We start from the raw sequence: 21,448 nt of genomic DNA, 5'->3' as shown, positions 1-21,448 counted from the left end.
AGGTCAGTTAGACTCGTAGTTAATAAGAATTTGTGTACTTTGCCACAGTATGTCCTGTATTAATTGAAATCCTCAATCTTTACTTCAACACATATTTTGTAAGCCTGTTAAACACAAGACAGGAAGTGAAGGAGTCAGTTTTCATAAAGACATTTAGGTAGGGACAAGTTTGAGATGGATACATGTTTCAACAAAGGTAGTGTTGGAGAGTTATATAAGCATTCCATACGTATCACCCCTTTAGACTGTGGTATGTATTATTTACAACATAAACTAGTAAGGGAATGGCAGTGAGACCTTAAGTTAGCTTCTTTGGAGAGAAACACCTAAGCCAGGAATACTTGAATTCACAGATCTAAAGAGCAAGATCTGTCAGCCATGAAAAATGGTCCTGAAAAACATCATAGATGGAAGCAGGAAATAAAAACTGCAAATTAAAAAAAAATCTTGGTGTATTTCATGAATGAAAAGTCCAGTGAATTAGGAATATAACTAATGAAGAGAATTGTATGAATTGAAGATGGAGAATTAAAACAGACACAAATACAAAGGACTTTCTTTCAAAACTGTATATAGCTGCTTATTTTTTATCTGAACGTATCTGGAAACAATAGAAGGGTTTTAAACCTGAGAGTAACAATGTTTATAAAGGAAAATATAGGTCCATATATGGAGAGTGAATCCAATTCATTGTAGGGTATCTATAAAAAACATACTATATCTATAAAGAAATGAGAAAAACTCCATGCCTAGTGTAGATGGATAGGAAAAAATAAAATAAAAAGGTGTATACAATATGCCAGCTTTATCATGAACACAGAGAGTTGATACACAGCCACTCATGCATAAGCATGTTTTTAAATGGAAAAGAGGGGATAAAAGATATCTTAATTTAAAGAACAAGTTTTCTAGAAAAAGAAATACACTCAGTTGGAAATTATTGTGATGGAGGTGAGTTTTCTCATCACCTGATTTTGTAGTTTTCATAGGAATGGGGTAGGCTTGTTTATAATTATGCAGCAAAAGTAAATGAAATTGACAGGGGTTCAGTGCTAGAGTTCCTGACTAGAATGCATAAGGCTTTCATTTTTATCAGAACCGAAAACAAAAGCTCCAAAAAATGTAAATCTCTTATAAGTAAAAAGAAATGTTGAGTAACTTGAAGGCAATGAAATTAAGATCAACAGCATTTCAGAGACTAAGCCATGCAGTTACTCAAAAGATCTCAGTAGACTAGAGCCACATTAATACATGTGTGTGCACACTTGTACACACAAATACATACTTGTGTATTAGGATGAACAAGAAAAGCTACATTGGAATCAATAGAATCCAAGAATTTTAACGTAAAAGAAAACACATGTGCGTTTAAGAGTTTTAAACTGAAATTAATACTAAAAATGTAAATTGATAATGAATTCCTGCATTTTTTTACTTTCCAAAGTTTTGTCCACTTAAAGAGTCATGAGGAGTAGCCATTCATATATTGGTACATGAGGTACATGAGGGACTGAAAAAGTATTTCCTACTGAGAGTTTTTGTAAAATTGTCTCTTCGAGGTTGTGAACTAATGAATATACGAGGTCCTAATAGAAATACTAGAAGAATTGGCTCATAACAATAACCATCAGGAACCAACTTGAATTTATGCAACAGGACAAAATTGGAGATAATAATAAGAGCTGCAATAGATTTATGTTTAAAATATATTAAAGCATATAGTTCCATAATTTTTCCCAATAACAGATAAATACATGTAATATCTCTATAATGTTAACTGACATGAAAGATGCTAAGAAAATGATTGACTAGCTTCACCATGGAATGGCTGAGAGCTTCTGTTCAGTCCACCAGGACAGAGTCCTCAGCATCCCAATCTGGAGCTAAAGGCTCAGAGGATTTTTGAGATCGAATGGGCATCAGTCCTCTTTGAAAGGCTACAGAAGATGAGTGTGAATACCAGTGAAATGATGTCAGCAACAGCAGCAGCCACAGGTAGACATACTGACTAGTAGCTGGGGAAGGCAGGCAGGCATGACAGAGTCATTCTGGAGAATCACATGGAGTTTCCTCAAGTATCTAGGAACAAATCTGTGATGTGACAGCAACCACAGCACTGGGCATATGTCCAAAGTAAATGAAGTCAGTGTTGAGCAGACATCTCAGTCCCTTAGTTATTCCAGCACTAGTCACAATAGCCGAAAGAAGAAAAAGTAAGGGTTCAACTATTACCAATAATGGAGAATAAAAATGTGTTACATGCTGGAATAATGTTCAGCTGTGTCACTTTGATGCAACTGAGATTTAAGTGTTTTGAATAAAGTAAGACAGCACAGAAGTTATGTCTTGTACAGTCTCAAATGGAATCTAAAGTATTTAATTTAATAAAGCAGTGGGCACCAGAGGCTGGGGAGTGATGAGATGAGCAGATGGAGTGATGTTAAAGGTTGATAGCCAATGAAGTTTGGTCAGGGGAAAGTTGATCAGTGCTGTGGTTATTTTAATGTGCCCAGTGTTTCAAAACCAGGAAGAGTCTTTAATGTTTTCACCATAAGAAAATGAAAATTTTATAGAAACATGTTTAATGTATTAAGTCATTACCTGTTATCCATATATATGAGCAAGTTTTACTATTTTGTATGTTAGTTTAAATTATCATGTAAAGAGGAACTTTGAGAGAGCTGGGAGATAGTGTTGTCTTTTTTGTGAAATTGAAAAGACATGGAAGAAGCCAGTAGTGACATGGAAATACAGCATGAGAGAGAATCATGACTTCTGTTTAGAGAATTTTATCTGGAAGACATCTGTGGCATGCCCCAAGGAGGATACAAAAGTCAGTCCAGGGATGGATATTGAGAGCCGAGTAGTGTGAAAATGGAGTCTGTTGGCAGAGGGCTGGATGAGAACCCACTCAGAAAGGGTGGGAACAAAGAGGAACAACAGCTTCAGCACAAAGGAAGCAAAGGACAGATAGCAGAAATGCAAAGTGATAGGCAGAGATGAATGTCCTTTTCCTTCTTAAAAAGCATTATGTCAATAACTCTGCAATCAAATGTCACAAAGTTATCCTAACAACTGGGTTTACTAATAAGTAAATGAGCCCTGGTCCCTTTCAAGCCAAACTGTAAGTGCATCACCCAGCTCCAGATGTCTGCTTAAGAATGCAAATGCCAGATTACAAATGTAAAGCAACAAAGCAAATAGCAATGAAACTTTAGGAACATGATCAGTAATGCTCACACTTCCATAGGTTGACAAGAAAGCAGAATTGGATAGAACTAGTGCTCATTGGGGTACATATGAATTTACAGTCAACTACCACAGTCTACATCAGTCAATCGGAAGGCACTGCACACTGAGCTTCCCTACGTTTTCTTGAATTCAGTGAGAACTGATTAACCCATTTAGATGAAGCTAAACCTATCTTTACATAGATCTAATTATGTACTAATGCATACATTCAGTAATGCCATGAGGCTGTCCATCTGCAAACTGCCAGAAATAAGCTGCCCAAATTCAGAGAAGAACTTATTTTAAGGCTGAAAAATGACACGGATTTAAAGCTTGCTTTTGCTGATTTGATAAACTGTAAGTTGAAACAATTACATTAATGTAGCCCATCTTAAAACCAATGATTTTTTTTTCTAAAAAGAAAGTAAAGGAAGAAGTAATTTCTTTTAACTTCACATGTTAGCACAATAAAGATGAATTTATGTGCTATTTTCTCAGACTGCTTTAGAAATGCTACCTTGGAAAATCATGTGTAGAAAGGAATAGGATGCCAGTCTCATCAGTAAGTTAAGTGCAAGCTCCTAGAGTGCTCTTTAAGGGTAAGAGAGACTAAGGGTTGGAAAAACAAAGCCTATTTGTTCTAAGTGGTTTTCTGAGGCCATGCCTTTATCTAATATTGCTAAAAATATCAAGGGAGAAGGGATATAGTTCAAAAGTTAGGGGGCAATAGATTCATTCAAATGATTTACATAGGAGGAAGGACTACATTGAAGAGAACAAAAAATGATCTCTAAGGAATACAAGAAGTGAGGAAAGGGGGTAGGGCAACAAAGCATAACAAAAGAGTTAGAGAACCCCAATCCTTTTCCAAGGGAATTCTGTGACAAGAAGCCTTATTGGGACCCTCAAGGGACAAAGGAAGATTAGAAGCTAAAGCCAAACCCATAGCCTTTGATAGCGAATAGAATGGGTCAACTTGTTTTCTTCCTTCTATTACATTCTCAGAGACCAGATCTCTTGTCTTTTCCTAGTGTTTCCCAACGAAGGAAATTGAGTTTTAGTCTTGAATTAATTAATGGATCCCACTTCATACTATCACAGCCACTAAGAGTTAGAAACATCATGTATCATATGCTTATAATTTGTACATTAGTGTATCCTAGCTTAATGAACTCTTGAAGGCTTGATTAAAAAAGAAAAATCAATGTAGGTATATCTAACCTGAATCTAGTTCTAGTTTTCTTTTCAAAAGTTTTGATAGTATGTTATGTATCGCAGGCTAGCCTCAAATTTGCTGTAATTCTTGGGATCACAACCTGGAGCCATTATTTCCACTTAATATGAACAGTGATTAAAAAAATATCAAGCTTGGGCCTTTGTGCATGCTAGGCAAATCCTCTACCAACTGATCTATAGCCTCAGTACTAAACTGCTTTCATATGCTAAGATGTTTTCTCCATGTCTTTTCATTGCCCTTGACAAATGAGAGTGGGCAGCCTTAAATAGAGGACTGGGAAGTCATTGTAGTTTTAGAAATGATATAGTTACTTTTTGAGTAAGACAAACATAAGATAGGATACCTTTTCATGGTTTTTTGGTATCATCCATGGGAAATTATGTTTTCTAAAGATATACAAATCAAAATAGGACACTTTCTAGTTTAAATACAAATGATAAAATTTAAGAAAGAAAATTTATAAACATAAAGTCATTCAGCTTCACTCCACCAAAATAAAACTGAATAGTAATATTCAAAAAGCTACATAAGAAAATACACAAGCTTTAGTAGTCTCCAGTATAACCATCCCAAAGTACAAAATAATACCTGGTGTCAATCCAAACCCTATGGACTATTATGTCTTGAGATACATAACATACTTTCAAAAATTTAGTTGTACTTAAATCATTTCAACTTAGATTATTTTTAGATGGTAGAATGTGTGACAATGAAAGACCTCAAGTGAAATGTGGCAAGATGTGTCTAATATTCATAACCAGAGTTATGTTGTTTTAAAAATAAAAGTACTGCCAAGGGGCTGCTGCTGCCTTCCAGTGCATCTGTCTTGATGGGTGAGGCTAGGATGGTTGCCAAGGGGTGGTGAATTTCTGGGACATTCAATGCCTCACAGAAGAACTATGGGTTACGGGGACTGACAGATCAATGCTAAAACAATTCTTTTAAAAACTCCATCATGAACCTCACATGGAAGTAAAAATGCCTCAGAGTGCAGCTCCCAGAGAAGGCTAGTGATGTTAAATTGCAGATAATCTGGGTGAGGATTTTAGTGCTCTAATGCTCTTTCAGCACACAGCAAGTGTGAAGACAGAGAAAGAAGGTCTGGTATGCATTAGAGACCTTTCTCTCCTAACTGAATGGCAGCTCATTTTGCTTCATCTCCTGTTCCAGCTTTGCTTACAGGATATTGTTGGGTTTTTTTCAGCTGCATCCCTGAGATAGCCTGTATCTGTACATATGAACACTTCTGAGCAAACACAGTCTCCATTAGGGTTCCCATTTCTATAGGAGGTGATGTTGTTTTATCAGCCATCAACTTGACCTCTGAGGTTCTCTTCATAACCCAAGAGATCCTTCCCACACATCATAAATAATGGAGGGGAAATCCTGCAAAACAAAGGCTTCGCTGTGATGAAAACATTTTTTTCTTTTAGTTTTTGTAGTAAAATATAAAACTATAGTTCCATAGGCAAAGTTATACTGGCTGAAAGTTTCCTTCCCTGCAAAGTCTGCTGTATTTTTTCCAACTTGCAATTATGCATATACCTCAAAACTTAGATAAATTTAAACTTCACTAAGAAGAAGTACTACAGTCTATAATTTCTTCATTTCAATCACACACAATAAAAAGATGAAGGAAGTGGTAAATCAGAACCACTCTAAAGCTCTATTCCCTAGAGAATGAGAAAATAAAACCTAATAAAAGTAAAATCCCATGTCATGTGATGCCTTCTTAACAAATTGTTTTCAAGATATTCTGATACAAATAAATCAAAGGTGGAAAATGTATTTGAAGTATGCTAAGTATTTTAGAAATCTATTTATATGTATGATTTAATAGCATCTAAGAAACCATTGTGGAGCAATTCTATGACTTGTGTTTGTCATCATATAAGTGGGTATAAGACACCATGGTCATGGTCAAATTGGTGTTTTGGAATATCAATTCTTTGTGTCTACTCTCTCTAGTTTTGAAGGTTTTTCTTAAAACATTGGTTGCTACAAAATATTAGATCATTAATACATGTTAATAATGGAAATAAATAAAAGTGGGGAAATAAAAATTGAAAATAAGAATAATTGATTAAAATACAAAAGGTAATAGAGAAATAAAAGATCTCAAAGAATGTATAGACTCAAGTGAAGTTTTATTTTGGTGACTTTCAGAGTTAAGGCAATGAAAACAATGTAAACTGAGAGTGTGAGATAGGTTATCTTTAATTAGAAAAGTGTTACACACTAAAGAGAGGGTTTTTAAATTTTCCTTGTGATTTTAATACATTTTAAGAAGTTTTCTTTTAATTGTAGAAATAGGATTATTCATAATTGGAAACAAGGTTATAAACTAACAAATTTGGGAGCACAAAATAGACCATAAGGCATTAGTTTGAAATCATAATAAATAAAAACTCATGATGTTTTATACGTTTGTATGTGTCAATAAAAATTATAAATGGCATACATTCTGTGAGATGGGTTAGACACAAGAGAGTAAGATTGAGGGATTCCATGAGTTATATGTCCATTATTAGAATCTCATGTTGAAAATATAAAGTTCATCGATACTGAACATATACATTGCTTTTTGTCAGTATTACCTGAACAATACAGAATGACACTGATTTCCATAGCGCTTACACTATGATACACATTACACTAATGTGGAGATGATTTAAAGTCGTAGGAGGATGTCCTAAGTTTTATGGAGATAGACATCTTATGTATTAGAAAGCAACAACTACAGGTTTTAAATCCATTAAGGATAACCTGGAAACAATACTGGGGGATTTTTAAAAATTATTTTGTAACTGTAATAATTTTTATATATTTTTATATTAATGATTTTGTAATCTGCGTTGCATCCATTTAATAACGAATAAAAGCATACTCTCAGCCCACTGGCAATTCACAATAGCCCTTGAACAAATCCCATATCAAAATTAAATATACTAAAATTTAGTAAACTATCTGTGTAGACAGGCTGGCCTCAAACTCACAGTGATCTACCTGCCTCTGTCTCCCAAGTGCTGGGATTAAAGGCATGCACCATCATTGCCTGAAAACTTTAAACATTTATTCTAGTTTCACATTAAAGATTTAAAAGCCTGAAGAGATTTGCAAAATTGTGGCAGATAAATCCTTAGCTTTGTCTGTATTCAGAAAGTATCTATGTTAAACTTAAAAATAAATGAAACAGTTCTAGATAATAGTTTTAATAAACTGCTTACTGGCTAGCTTCCCTTCCTTTATTGTAGAATCCAGGGCAACCTGCATATAGATGCACGGCCCACTGTAGGCTGGACACTTCTACATCAATTAGCAACTAAGAAAATATACTACAGACATGCCAACAGGCCAATCAGATGGCAGCAATTCCTCAGCTGATGTTTCCTGTTATCCAGGTGTGTTAATTTGACAGCCAATATTAGCCATCACAGAGAACAATTCATTTTTAAAACTAGGTACCTAGTTATTATTGTTTGTATTTAAGAAAAATAAGCTCAAATACGTAGTTATATCATGGTCAATCACATTGGTAATGTCAAAGATGAAAGCAGTTTAAAACAGTATTAGAAAAGTTGCCAGAGGGTGAAATATTTGGAAAAACTGAAAATCACTTTATTTTGTCCTTTCTAAAAGTAATTTTTCTCCCCGGGGAAAATCTTTTGTTGTTGTTTTCTGTGCTGTCACAAAGTAGTTTCTGTGCACTCTGCAATCCCCAATAATGCCAGCAGTGTGATCGCCAAGGGAGATGACTTTGATTCCATCTCTGTTTCTAATTTCCTCACCAGCCAATTCGTGATATGTAGAGAGTCTGAGCTTTAATAACATAGCATAAGGAGACAGAAACCTTACACAGACTTTCATGGAGAATCTACACTAGGTTCAAATATCCTAAGACAGAACTGTATTGTTTCTTATGGTTGGGTTCATCATACTCTCTACCTGATGTCACATTTAGAGTGGCATTTTAGATGACTGAAAGCATATTGTTATACACAGCTTTCCCTTTCTTCTACAACCCCTTTTGTTTTGATTTATGATATGTCCTCAGAATCTTAACAATGAAAAATGAAATGCTTTCTTCAGGTTAAAAGCTAAACACACACACACACACACACACACACACACACACACACACACAATACAAAGAAATATTTGAGCAGGGGACTGAGTCTTGAATGAATTTTTGCTGCTTACATGTTCTCATGCAGTGGGGTCTACAGAATGAAGAAGATAAAATAAAATCAGGGCAATTTCTACACGCATGATGATGCAGGTTAAAATAATGTACATGATCACTGATCCACACTCAATTGCTTTCCCAGCCCAAAATATTCTTCCTTTAAAAACTGCATTTTAACTTTATCTCTCTCTCTCTCTCTCTCTCTCTCTCTCTCTCTCTCTCTGTGTGTGTGTGTGTGTGTGTGTGTGTGTGTGTTTACATGTAGGAGCACAGGCTACAGCATACTTATATAGAGGTCAAAGGACAACAGTCAGGAGTATGTAAACGTGTTCCATTGTAGGAATCTGAAGATTAGAATTCAGATCATTAAACTTGTTGGAAAGTGTATTGACCTGCTGATCCACCTTGCTAGCCCCCTCCAAAATACTATCTTTCATCATTCACACTTCTAAGAACATAATATACATTATTCATTCTGTTTGGAATACAAAATACATACAGCCCTATATCCCTACACATCATTCACACTCTTGGGAATGTAATATATATTGTTATATGATATATATATATATATATATATATATATATATATATATATATGCTTCTATTGACTATTTACATTGTGGGAATAAAGAACACATATACCCCTATGTATCCTGTCAAATGAAAACCATTTATTTGTTTTGGGTAAGCATTTAAAAGTGTAAAATTTAAAATTATGAGTTTTCTCATCCTCTAAACTCACATTGTCTTGAAATATTAATGCTTTCATGAACTTGTGTATTATATGTTGAAATTTTGGTCTTGTCTTCATCCAATTGCTATCAAACTCCCATAGATAACAAGCATTATTTACAATCCATCTTGCCCCAGGTACTCTGCAGGAATTTTTGCACATGCTAAATATTCAATGAATATTACTGAATAAATTATTTTAGAACACACAAATGACAAATGTTAGCTTTTTTCCAAAGGTAGAGAATCAAATATTGTATGATTATTTTAAGAGTGTACAAAAACATTATTTAAAAATGCAAAGTAGTTTATCTTTTTGTTCCTGTTCTTTATGGAGTGTGTACAGCATAATGTATTAGTTATATTTTAGTGCAATACTTGAAATGCTATAAAAATGGTTTGTATTCTGCTGTCCAGTGAATTTGTGTTGCTCAAAATATATGTGCTGAAGCCTATATATCCAGTGAGATGGCATTTAGAAGTGGGATCATAGGAAGTAATTAAAGAACATTATTAATGTCCTTACAAGAAGAGGCAAAAGATTAATGGATTAATGTTGTAAATGGTCTAAATCCTCCAATCAAAAGATATAGCAGGATTGTTTAAATACAAACAGGAATAAGATTTGCTGCCTACAAATGTCTCACTTCAGTTTTAAGGATACACAAAGACTGAAAGTGAAGGAATGAAAGGAGAAGATATGTTGTGGAAATGTTTATAAAATTAGCAGTGAAATGCTTATTTCTATTAGGCATAACATCTTTTAAGTCAAAACTTAGAGACTGGAGATATCAATACAGTAAATGGACTGATTCGTCAAGATGGTTAACAATTCTAACTATAAATCTCTTCAGCTTTGGAGTGTGTGTGTGTGTGTGTGTGTGTGTGTGTGTGTGTGTGTGTGTGTGTGTGTGTAAGATTAAGAAAATCAGAGAAGTAAGCATTTACATGGTAATTATATGGAATTTATTCCATGACCACACTAGGTAGAGCATCTCTACAAAATATCCAGGAGAAAATATTAGATTTGATAAATGAGAGAGTAGTCCACTTATCACCCACCAGATCTGCCACATAGCCTAGAACATGGTGGATCTACTTCTATCATTGGCCACTGCCGTTCATGCATTACTACAAAAATATTACAAAATTTAATAAATAAGCTAATACAGTTTTCAAAACAAATCTCCTAAAGTTCCTTGACTCAGGGACTTCCCTTCCAATTGTGAAAAGGCTCTGCTTCTGTGTGTGCTATCCTGACTAGTTAAAAAGCTGACAAAACCAGTCAATTTCTATCACTGTGATAATACACCTGAGAAAGTAAATGTCATGGAGGAAATTTGTATTTTGCTTCCTGGCATCACGGGTTTAAGTACACAGTTGATTGGCTCTTCTGTTTTGGGGCCTGTCCTATGGTGATACACACCACTGTAGCAGGGAATGGTTAGGGCAGTAAAGCTGTTCACCTGATGGAGGCTGGGGAAAAAAGTGTAAAAAATTGGTAAACCAAAAATCAAAGGAGAGGGTAGAGAAGGAGAGGGGTCAAGGTACTATTCTACATTGGGCCATGCTCCTAGCAAATTAACTTCCTTACACTAGTTTCTATCTCCTAAATGCTCTGTGACATCCTGGGAGCACTGTAGGATGGTGGCCAGGTTTTTATCCAAGGACCTTTGTGGGATATTTGGGATGGCTGTCATCACTGAAATAAGATAGTATACTGTACTTTTCTCTCAGAAAGAACATTTGTCAAGACATCTGTGTAAATAGACATGAGAAATCACAGATTATATACGAGGTTATCATTAGGAGAAATCAATAAAACATGTTGTCTTCTGTCTAGTGGTCCATGTTCAAATCCCCCTTACATCTCTCACTGATTCCAAGAAATAATAAAAATATGACAAAGACGCAAAACAACTATAATTAAATCAAATTGTGAGAAACATTCTGGCTTAGTCAGCGACTTTCAGACTTCTTTTGTATTTATTCAATTTGCTGGCAATTCAGAGTCTGTTTTTCTTTCTTCCTTTCAGATCTGCATCCCTCCACAGAAACAACAGCAAATAGAAGGTCTTTACTAGTCCTAATCAGTGAATTCAAGCAATTTGTTCAAGACTTTAGGAAAGATGGAAATGCCAGTTAAATTATAAGACAAGCCTAACACTGTAAAATATAGCAGTCATGTCTTTCAAAACACTGAAAAAAGAGGTTACAATACATTAGACTTAATAACTCAATATTAACAAATCTAATAGTGGTGCTTATGTCTCATGCTAGCGTTATCTAAAAAGGTTGCTTAGACTAAAGTTCTAGTGTCCATATTGCCTGTTAAACATGTCAGTGTTTCGGAATGGTATTTTTCCCAGACATTTGTAATTTCTTAAACATCTGAGAAACAGTCTAGAAGGTCTGTCCATTGACAACATCGAAGTACAATGGCAGTGTAACACAGGATGACTTCTCAATGGGGTTTGAGTGCAAGTGTTTGTAAGAGTGTGCTTAAAATGTTGTAGCTTGTAATTCCCTCCATTTATTCGGAACAAAGACCTTCCACATACCTTCCCAGGCACAGAAACCCTTACACCTTTTCAAACTCCTGGAAGATACAGAATTTTCTGCTCCCGGCTTCTATTTAAAGTCTTTTCTCTATTCTGCTTCTTCAGGGATTTTTCAAGGGCTGCTTCTAGATCTCTTTCTACTTCGGGTTTTTGTTTTTTTAATCCTACTGGGGTTTCTATTTTTGTGTTACTTCACCAGATGTCCAAACCATTTAAGACTTGGCCTCTAAATCCTTGATGGTTATTTGAGGGTGTCAGTATGTTCTCAATTCGCTTCATTTTTCACCTGGTCCTGTGTTCTTTTTTCCCACAGAAAGGATAAACAAGCACACCTATCCACTGGGTGAAAATCATTTTCCTAATCACTGGGGTGCAATCCAAGATTTGCTTCCAGCTTTTGAGGGACTCACACAAATTTAAAAAGGGTCTAATTGAATTACCTTTTTTGTTTTATTTTAGTGCTTTTTTTTCTTTTCACTTTTTTTTTTCTAAGTCTCACATAGACCAGGCTGGCTTCAAACTCACTGTGGAACAACCTTGAACTTCTTATCCTTCTGCCTCTACTCTCAAGTCCAGGAATTAAGCCCTGTATCAACACGTCTGGGTTTATACAGTGCTGCAGTTCAAAGCCTTGATGTTTTTCAGGGCAGGCAAAATCATGCTACTAACTGAGAACCTGTCCATCCCCGGGGAATGTATGATTTTCCAGAATTTCCTATGTACTGAGCAATCCACCTCTATTTTTTAGATTAATTTTCTTCCCTGTTTTCCAAAACTTTGCCCATCTATACATTCCCAGTTGCTTTATTCTACAGTTAGGAATTACTATGCTGGGGAGGAGACACTGGAGCCTCTTGTAACTGGAAAATCTCCCTGGACCTACCAGAAATTTTGAAGAAATATGTTTTACTACTTAATCAAGGAGCTAATGAGCGCTCTGGTAGCTTTTTTAAATTAATTTTTGTTTAAATTTAAAACAATCTTATTTTACATACCAATCGCAGTTCCTTAATATCACCAGTAACTTTTTCCAAAACTTGATGTATTTGACTGTTTGTATCTGTACTTAAAAGTGTGTGATATTTCATTTTCTGCTATAACAAACTATGTTTGCTTTGGGGTTTTAGGCTTAGTCTCATAAAGTAACAAAGTTGTTTTTAATTGGATTTTTTAAACTTAACCTAATAATGTTCAAGAATATGCAGATGAAACTAGGACATATGAGTTAATTATGCCACAAAAGTATGGATACCTCACAAGTATCTATAGACATTTGTGACCAATAAAGTGCTAGTTATAATTATTATAGCACTGTTGTTCATAATGGTGACTACATTTGCTATTGGATTTATTATATATTAGATCTGAGGTATGTGCTTTATCTAGTGAAAACCTTTTAGCCTTCAAATAGCACAGCTTTAATCAATAGCCAGAATATTAAAAGGTCAAAAAGCAGATCAGAGTCAGGACCGGACACCATCATAGGAGGGTGATCTGGAAAGCCAGAAACAGGGTGAAATTCTTAGTAAGTATTTTTAATTTATGTTTATTCAGTGAAGTCCAATTTTAAAAGGGAAGTGTATGAGCAGATATATATGCTGTCATTATTTGTTATCTTATTTATATAGAATCTTCATGACTGTTGATGGGTGCCATGAAGCAAGAGCCATTTAAGTTTTTTGTTTTTTGGTGTTTTTCTGTAAGTTGTATAAGTGTAAGTTGGCTACTAACAGTCCAAGAGAGGTCATGCTTTTGGTACAACCAAGGACTTGCTTCATATACAGAAGAAAAAATCCAATACTTTATAAGAGATGCAAACTATGAAATCCTTGCTCCACACTGCTATTGGTTAAACCACCCATAAGCCCATCCCTACTGCATGTTAAAATGACACAAGAGAAGCAAAGATAAGGACACCCAGAGCTCCTTGGCCTATAGTTAATTGTGTTGATACATGTGGACTTTTATCAAGAACTGAGATTAAAAACTCTCCAGTACTAGTTTCCTTCAACATTTCATTGTTTCTTTGATGTATTTATCTATATTTTATTTATTTTGAGAAAAATAAGAAAAAAGGTATGACACACAAGGTGATTTTTACATTTAAGCAAATAAGTTAAAATCTCAAACATTTTTACTTGAAATAGACATTTTAAATCAAAGAACACTAATCATATTAATAATAAATTGGATTTTTATTTAAATTGGATGGCAATGCATAGTAAAATAAAAGTGTCTTGGAGAAACTGGAGAGAGGGCCAGTAGTTGTAAGAACTTACTGCTTTTGCAGAGGACCCGAGTTATTTCCCACCACTCATATGGTAACTCACAACCATCTGTAAATCCAGTACCAGGGATAACCATATCTTCTCAAACCTCCAGGAGCACAAGTACACATAAAACAAAATAAGTAAATCATAAAATAAAATTAAAAATAAAAGTGCCAGGAGATGCTAATTATAAAGATGAAAGGAAATGCATTATAATGTATTACATTTAAAGAAGTTTTTAAGGAGTTCTTAAATTTTTATTTTTTCTCTGTCCTCCAGAAACTATGTAACAGATCTGTGAATATGTATCCAATGATCCTATGTATTCACAACCTAGGATCCTTCTATCCTGTTGTTACATCCTGTGGCCACAAGATTGAGGTACACAAAATGTCCTCCACTTTAGTGGAAATGTGAAGTAAAAGTAGATAAAAAGCCCTCAGTACACTGTGATTTCCTCTTTGAATGTTTGAGAAATTCTATCCTGTTTGTTCTGTCTCCCTTTATTAGACAGAAGCTGTTTGTACACCATGTAAGTATTGTAAGAGAATCTGGGAAATGGATGCTGCTGAATTATCTGTGCAGCTAAAATGTGGAGGCTGTCTTATGTAAGAAATGGAGAGGATTGGATATCCGAGCATAATTTAGCTGCATTCCCCACAAAGCCAAAGCTAAGAAGGCCTGAAACAAATCTGTGCTGTCTAGAGAAAATAATGATTCAGGGAAGGGGTGTGGAGGGGAGGGGTGGAGAGGTCTAGGAATACTTTTTAATTAAAAAATTACATTAATTTCATGAGGAAAATTAGAAAGAATCTAAACTAGACATGCAAATTTAGACAGTTGGATTCTATCATGTATTATATGAGCAAATTTTTAAAAAGCATTTCTTGCATGAATTATATACAGACTGTTTTAGCTGTATAATGGAGTGTGTGATGCACGAGATGACATTAACTCAATTATCTTCTATTACCTTTTATTTTAAGAATAAAATTTCATCTATTAATTCTATTGTTATGTTCATGTACACACTTTATATTTGAAACATCACATTTCACAATAAACAGTTTTAATCTAAAATCATAAATTAATAAACTATTTCTATAATATGATAAAATTTAAAAAGTTATGCCTGACAAATTATAAACTTTTGGGCAATTTTTAAATTTTCAATTACTCTTAAACTGGATATCAAGAACATAATAGTCCTTAAGTATTTTTTCATATTCAAGGAATGATATCCAACAACTTTGGATTATTCTTCTATTATGTTAAATAACTTCTCTTATTAGCCTGCCACTAAGGTTCAGACACTTTGAATTCATTTTCTTCTCACCCATGCTTATTATTCCAGGTATAATTGGTAGGACATATCATACAAAATCAAATAAACACATTAAATAGTGGACAGAACTTGCAGTAGTTTTCATATAATTAACTTGAATAAAACATCTCAGCATCCTGGATTACTAAATAATTAAACAGTTCCATGCTATTATCCCCATTTTATAGATGGAATCATAGGAACAGGGATATTAAATAATTTGCTAGAGCACATAGATTTAGTCAATAGCAGGGATAAATCCAGGATATTACTCAAAATTTGCATTATGAGAAAAACTTCAGCAGAAATTTCTGCTACATCTGTATTCTATATAGAAAGCTAAATTGAAATTATCACAGCTCTTATTATTAATATTCATTTAGTATCAAAAATGTGCTAGGTATTATAATACACAGAGAATGAGATAAACCCCCTGGCCCCAGCCCAACAATACATCTAATTCTCTCAACTTATTACTAGTACATCCAAAAGGGTGTTTTATCACCTTAATTATTTTCAAGAAATGGCACCAATAGCAAAGAATCCACTGAGTCTTACTGCTGAAGAAAATGCATCTCCTATTTACTCATGTACTGCTAAGTTCTCATGTCAGGAAAATGTAGACAGTATTTGAAAATTCAAGCACTGTCCAAATTACTGGGGACACCATCACACACCAGGCACTCTTTGATCAAGTTGTTAAGTGAGACTGCTCATGTTACCACACAAACTCTCCATATTTCAGCTCTATGGAAAGTTTTTCTCTCATCCCATATCCATGAGACACCATGCTAGCCACTCTTCATTTTCCATAAATAACCATCCCAAATGACTGTTGCAGATTATTCCTGCTGGGTGTGGATGGTAAGTTCAAAAATACTGTCAGGTAAATACGTAGCTGGTTCTTAACCCAATTAATTCTAGGGTTTTCCACTAAAACTAATCACACTTGAATAAAATTGAGTTATGTAAAAAATCTTTCAAATTCAAAAATATGAGACATCACCCATTTGTACTTCAATAATTAGCATTTATTAAAATTATGGTATATGAATATATTTTGATGTACTTATTTATTATTTCACGTTTTTAACTCACCTTCCTTTTTCTGGCCTTTTATGGAATTACTTAAAAATCTTTTCTCCTTTTGACTGACTTGAAAGTCATAAATTCTTTTCCTCTCTCAGCATAGACATATTTGTAAACTATAACTTGAAATCAGGTAAATTCTATTAAAGCTTAACTATATGTATATAATATAACTTATTCAATAATCATATAGAATTCACTTCTTATTATGATTCATTACAACTTTTTAGAATCCAATTTCATTTAAAATCTCTATGATTGGCACCTGTGTATAAATCATCTTTCTGTAACCCATCTATTTATCTGATCTGTACAAATATTTGCCAATGTATTTCACACCCCATAGCTATGTAATTGTTATGTCATTTAAATTTGTATAGAATTTGTAAATACCATATGAAAATTGCATGTATGTTTTTCCAGACTCAAAGAAACTAAGAATACCAGGGACTTTTCAGGCCCTCCTCCTCCTCCTCCTCCACCCCCTCCTCCTCCTCCTCCTCCTCCTTTTTCTTCTTCTCCTCCTTGTCCTCTTTTCAGTAGCCATTAATCTTTTAGGCAGATCAGCAATGTCATTATAAGATATGTCATTTGAACATTTTTATTAAGGAAAAAAGACATAACATGTATCATTTCATGTTTGTCTTTTAAAACAGCTTTAATAGCATTAGATATACTCACAGCGGGAGACTATAATTATGGCCTCAGAATTTATTTTTTTCTTCTCAATCACTAACTGAGTTTACCAGACTCAAGGGAAAATTTTGAGCTTTTCATTAGTGTCTAGGAGTTTTAAAATAGAAATTATTTTTCTTCTATTTTTGTTTTATGGGTATCTTTAAAATTTACTCTAAATTTTTTGCCTTTATCTTTTATCTAGTAAAGATTGTAATTTATGTAAAAAATCAAATACGTCTTTGGTCAGGGAGAAAGGGTTTATTTTGACTTAGCTCCAGAGGCACAGCATGTATCAGAGTGAGGAAGGCATGACCACAAAGGTGTGAAGGATCACATTTCATGTGCACACAGGAAGCACAAAGAAAACAGGGCTGAACACCTTCAAATCCCATCCAGTGAAACACTTTTCCTGCAAGACTGCACCTCCTAAAAGTTCCATATCTACCTGAAACAGCACCTCCAACTGGGGAGGGAGGGTTCAAACATGTGAGTCTATAGGAGATAGTTTTCTTTCAAACCACCATAGGGATATCATAACACTGATGTTAGAAAGCCAGCAGAATCCTATAACATATTAGTCAAAAAATCAAATTCATTGTTTGTCAGATTTAAAATAAGCATATATAAAAAACAAACAGAAAATGGATTGATTCAAAAGAATGATAAAATGGCTCAGGCCTAGAGAAGAAGACAGTACAATGCAACTATTTTAATACATAAAGGAAGACTAGAAAAAAATAGATATTAAATTTATGGATCCATTATCTTGTTTTAATTAATTAATTTATGGAACCATTAAAATATTTATTTTAATTATGGTTGTGTGTGTGAATTTGTATGTGATTATAGGCACTTGAATGTGGTGCAAACGGAGACCAACAGAGGGCATCAGATCCTGTGCAGCAAGGGTTGCAGGCAGTTGTGAACCACCCACCACATCTGGGAATCCACCTGTGTTCTTAATCATTGAGCCACTTCTCCAGCTTTGATGCAAACATTTTTCTTTGAAAACCCAGATTCTGAAGTTTATATCACTGTTGCCTCATCTTAAGCTCTGAATTAATGCCATGACTCTTCTTAATTTTGCTTTCATACTTGCAATTTAATTTGTGCCATGACTGATCTTTAGTTAATCCTGGACCCTCATAGAAGTCTGAGAGACGAATTTGTCCCCAGTAGACAATTTTTGCCTGTTTATTGCCTCTTTTTTTTTTTTTTTTTTTTTTTTTTTTTTTTTTTGGTTTTTCGAGACAGGGTTTCTCTGTGTAGCTTTGGAGCCTATCCTGGCACTCGCTCTGTAGACCAGGCTGGCCTCGAACTCACAGAGATCCTCCTGCCTCTGCCTTCCGAGTGCTGGGATTAAAGGTGTGCGCGACCAACGCCCGGCCTATTTCCTCTATTGTTAATAGAACCATTCATCCCAATGGTATTAACTGAATGATTCATTTCCATGGATGTGGATTATGGTCTCTATTGAATAATAAGCCCATGAATGTGCTTGAATTTCTGACCAGTTTATCTGTCTTGACAATTTTAGTATTCATTGACATCATATTTTTTTAATTCAGTGACATGAAAAATGTTAAATATCTAGTTAATAATCACATTCATGGCTTTCTCATAATTTTCCCTGCATTCCTGTATATTGACCATTATGTCTTTTTATCCAAGGACCCCAGTTAAAAATATGTAAGCACAAAATCAAGTGAGAAAATAACAAGAAAAAACAAGTAGAAAATTTTTCTTTCTCATTAGTATTGAAATATTTATCACAAACCTTAATTAGCATTAATGTCTTTATCTTCTGGATGGGTAAAATTTCCTAAGTTGCTGTGTACATTAAGAAATAGTAATTAATGCAGTGTGAGGGATGGCTCGGCAGTAAGAACACTTACACCTCTTTCAGAGATCCTGAATTCAGTTCCCAGCATACTCATTAAGTATCCCAAAACCTCCTGTGACTCCAGGACCAAAATATCAGATGCATCTGTACTTCATGGGCACCTACACTCATGTATCTATAATCATGTACAGGCACACACACATACACACACACACACACACACATACAGAGAGAGAGAGAGAGAGAGAGAGAGAGAGAGAGAGAGAGAGAGAGAGAGAGAGAGAGAGAGAGATCAATTAAAAAATAAAAATTAATTTCTAATTTTGAATAAAAAATTTGAAAGAAGTCACAGATCCATGTGAAGCTATTTCTTCTCCACTACTGTGAAAACACTGCTAATTACATCTTAATATACACAACTGTCAAACTTCTTAATTTTAAGCACTGAACATTTTATCCTTATATCAATTGAGTTTGTATCTGTGAGTACAGTAAACTTGGACCAAACATTTTCATACCCTTCAGAGAGTGAATCTACCTCTTAACACGAATAGTGATGTTCTATAATTAACTGTCAACAAGGTCCACCTGCTGAAGATTTGTTTTCTAACCCACGGCACTACAGGCAAGTAATGTATCCTTGAAAGGTGAGATAAGTAGGAGCATGAGCTTCATGAAGATAGTGGGGCTTTGTTTGGCCCTTATTTCTCTACTGGCCTCTGTGAAATACTGTAGACCGTGGTGTGATTCTTCATCACAAATCCAACGTGCAACAGAATCAACCAACCAAAACTGAACCTCCAAAACTGTGAGTCTAAATCAATCTTCCTCCATCTTAAAATGAAAGTGTTTAACAAAAATTGTTTGCCTCCTAAACTTCCTTTCTTGACACTTTCCTTTTTCTACAAACTCACTAATCTAATTATTGTATGGGATTTAGGTTCTGAAGAAGCTCATGATTGATATGACTTATAGTTACATGCAGATAGATGAAAGTATGGCATATTCTGTTTCAATGCCAAGATCAGTGTGGAATTACTCAAGCACTGATTGAATTTTCAGTAACAATATGGTATTTGGAAAAGCACTTAAAAATATTTATAAACAACCACTATGATGTCTTTACTTACCATATATTGTATAAAGTTAAAAGGTAATTGTGTTTTCTAGTCAAATATAATTATGTCAAAATAAAAACTGTAATTTGTTTTCTATTGAATTTCTAATAATAGAGTCAACCACTTAATTACCACTGCTTATGCATTTTGTTCAGGTATGTATTCCAGTCAAAACATCTTTTTTATTTCATTTTTAATACTTCTGCTTCATGTGATTCTACTAATAATTTTTATCTTGTAAAAAGTTGGTTATATTTCTTTTTCACTTTAAGGGCTGGAGAGATAATAGCTTAATGGGAATGTTCTTCCCTAGCATGCATGAAACCCAAAATTTGATCTCGAATACCAGAAAAGAAAGACATTTCTTTAGCACTTTAGATTAATCATTTTGACACTGACACATCATTTTTTTGGTTGTGAAATGTTTGTTCTATGCACATTACAGTAAAAACAACTTCCTCCATAGGGGCAGGCAATGTTTTCTGCGGTATCAATGAACCTTTGTAAGTTCAAGGTGAGCATCTGTGGTGGAAGTTAACTCTTCAAATGGAGTGACCACAATAGGTATTAAAGGCAATCATAAACGCCTGTGTTTTGAAGAAAATCAGTGTTCTTAACTCAAGTAAGTGATGGCCTAGAAATTTGATGACCCCTTAGACACCAGAGTGAATCCAACCCTCATGGAACTTGAGTGGCATTTCTACCACAGGACATCTACGTGCTCATCTGTCTTTCTATATGCTATATGGAAGGTTAATGAAGAGCAACCAACATTCTAAGAGCTAAAACTGCTATGACAATCTGAATTCATCTGTATGTCTGTAGCAGCACTGACAGACTATTACATGGAAATGGTGTACTTCTGTTCTCTATCATAAATATCTGGAGAAAATGGAAAGAACACAAAATGCCATTTTCTGTTCAGAGAGAACATAAAAAGCAAAAGTAAAAAATCAAACAAAAATAACAGTGAAACAAGGAAATAATCTCTCAGAGCCTTTATTCATCCATTAATTCATTAAATATTGGTCCATGACATAAGAATGAGCAGGAAAAAATGGAGTACCCATAGACAGTGAGTGTATTATTATTATTATCTACTACACATGATAAAACAAGCACACATGTGGCTATAGAATAGGGAAGGACCCACAGGATTCCAAGGATAGTTATTCA

Source organism: Cricetulus griseus, chromosome 3 (assembly GCF_003668045.3).
Source record: "Cricetulus griseus strain 17A/GY chromosome 3, alternate assembly CriGri-PICRH-1.0, whole genome shotgun sequence".
Taxonomy (NCBI): Eukaryota; Metazoa; Chordata; class Mammalia; order Rodentia; family Cricetidae; genus Cricetulus; species Cricetulus griseus.
Note: the sequence above shows the minus strand (reverse complement) of the source record.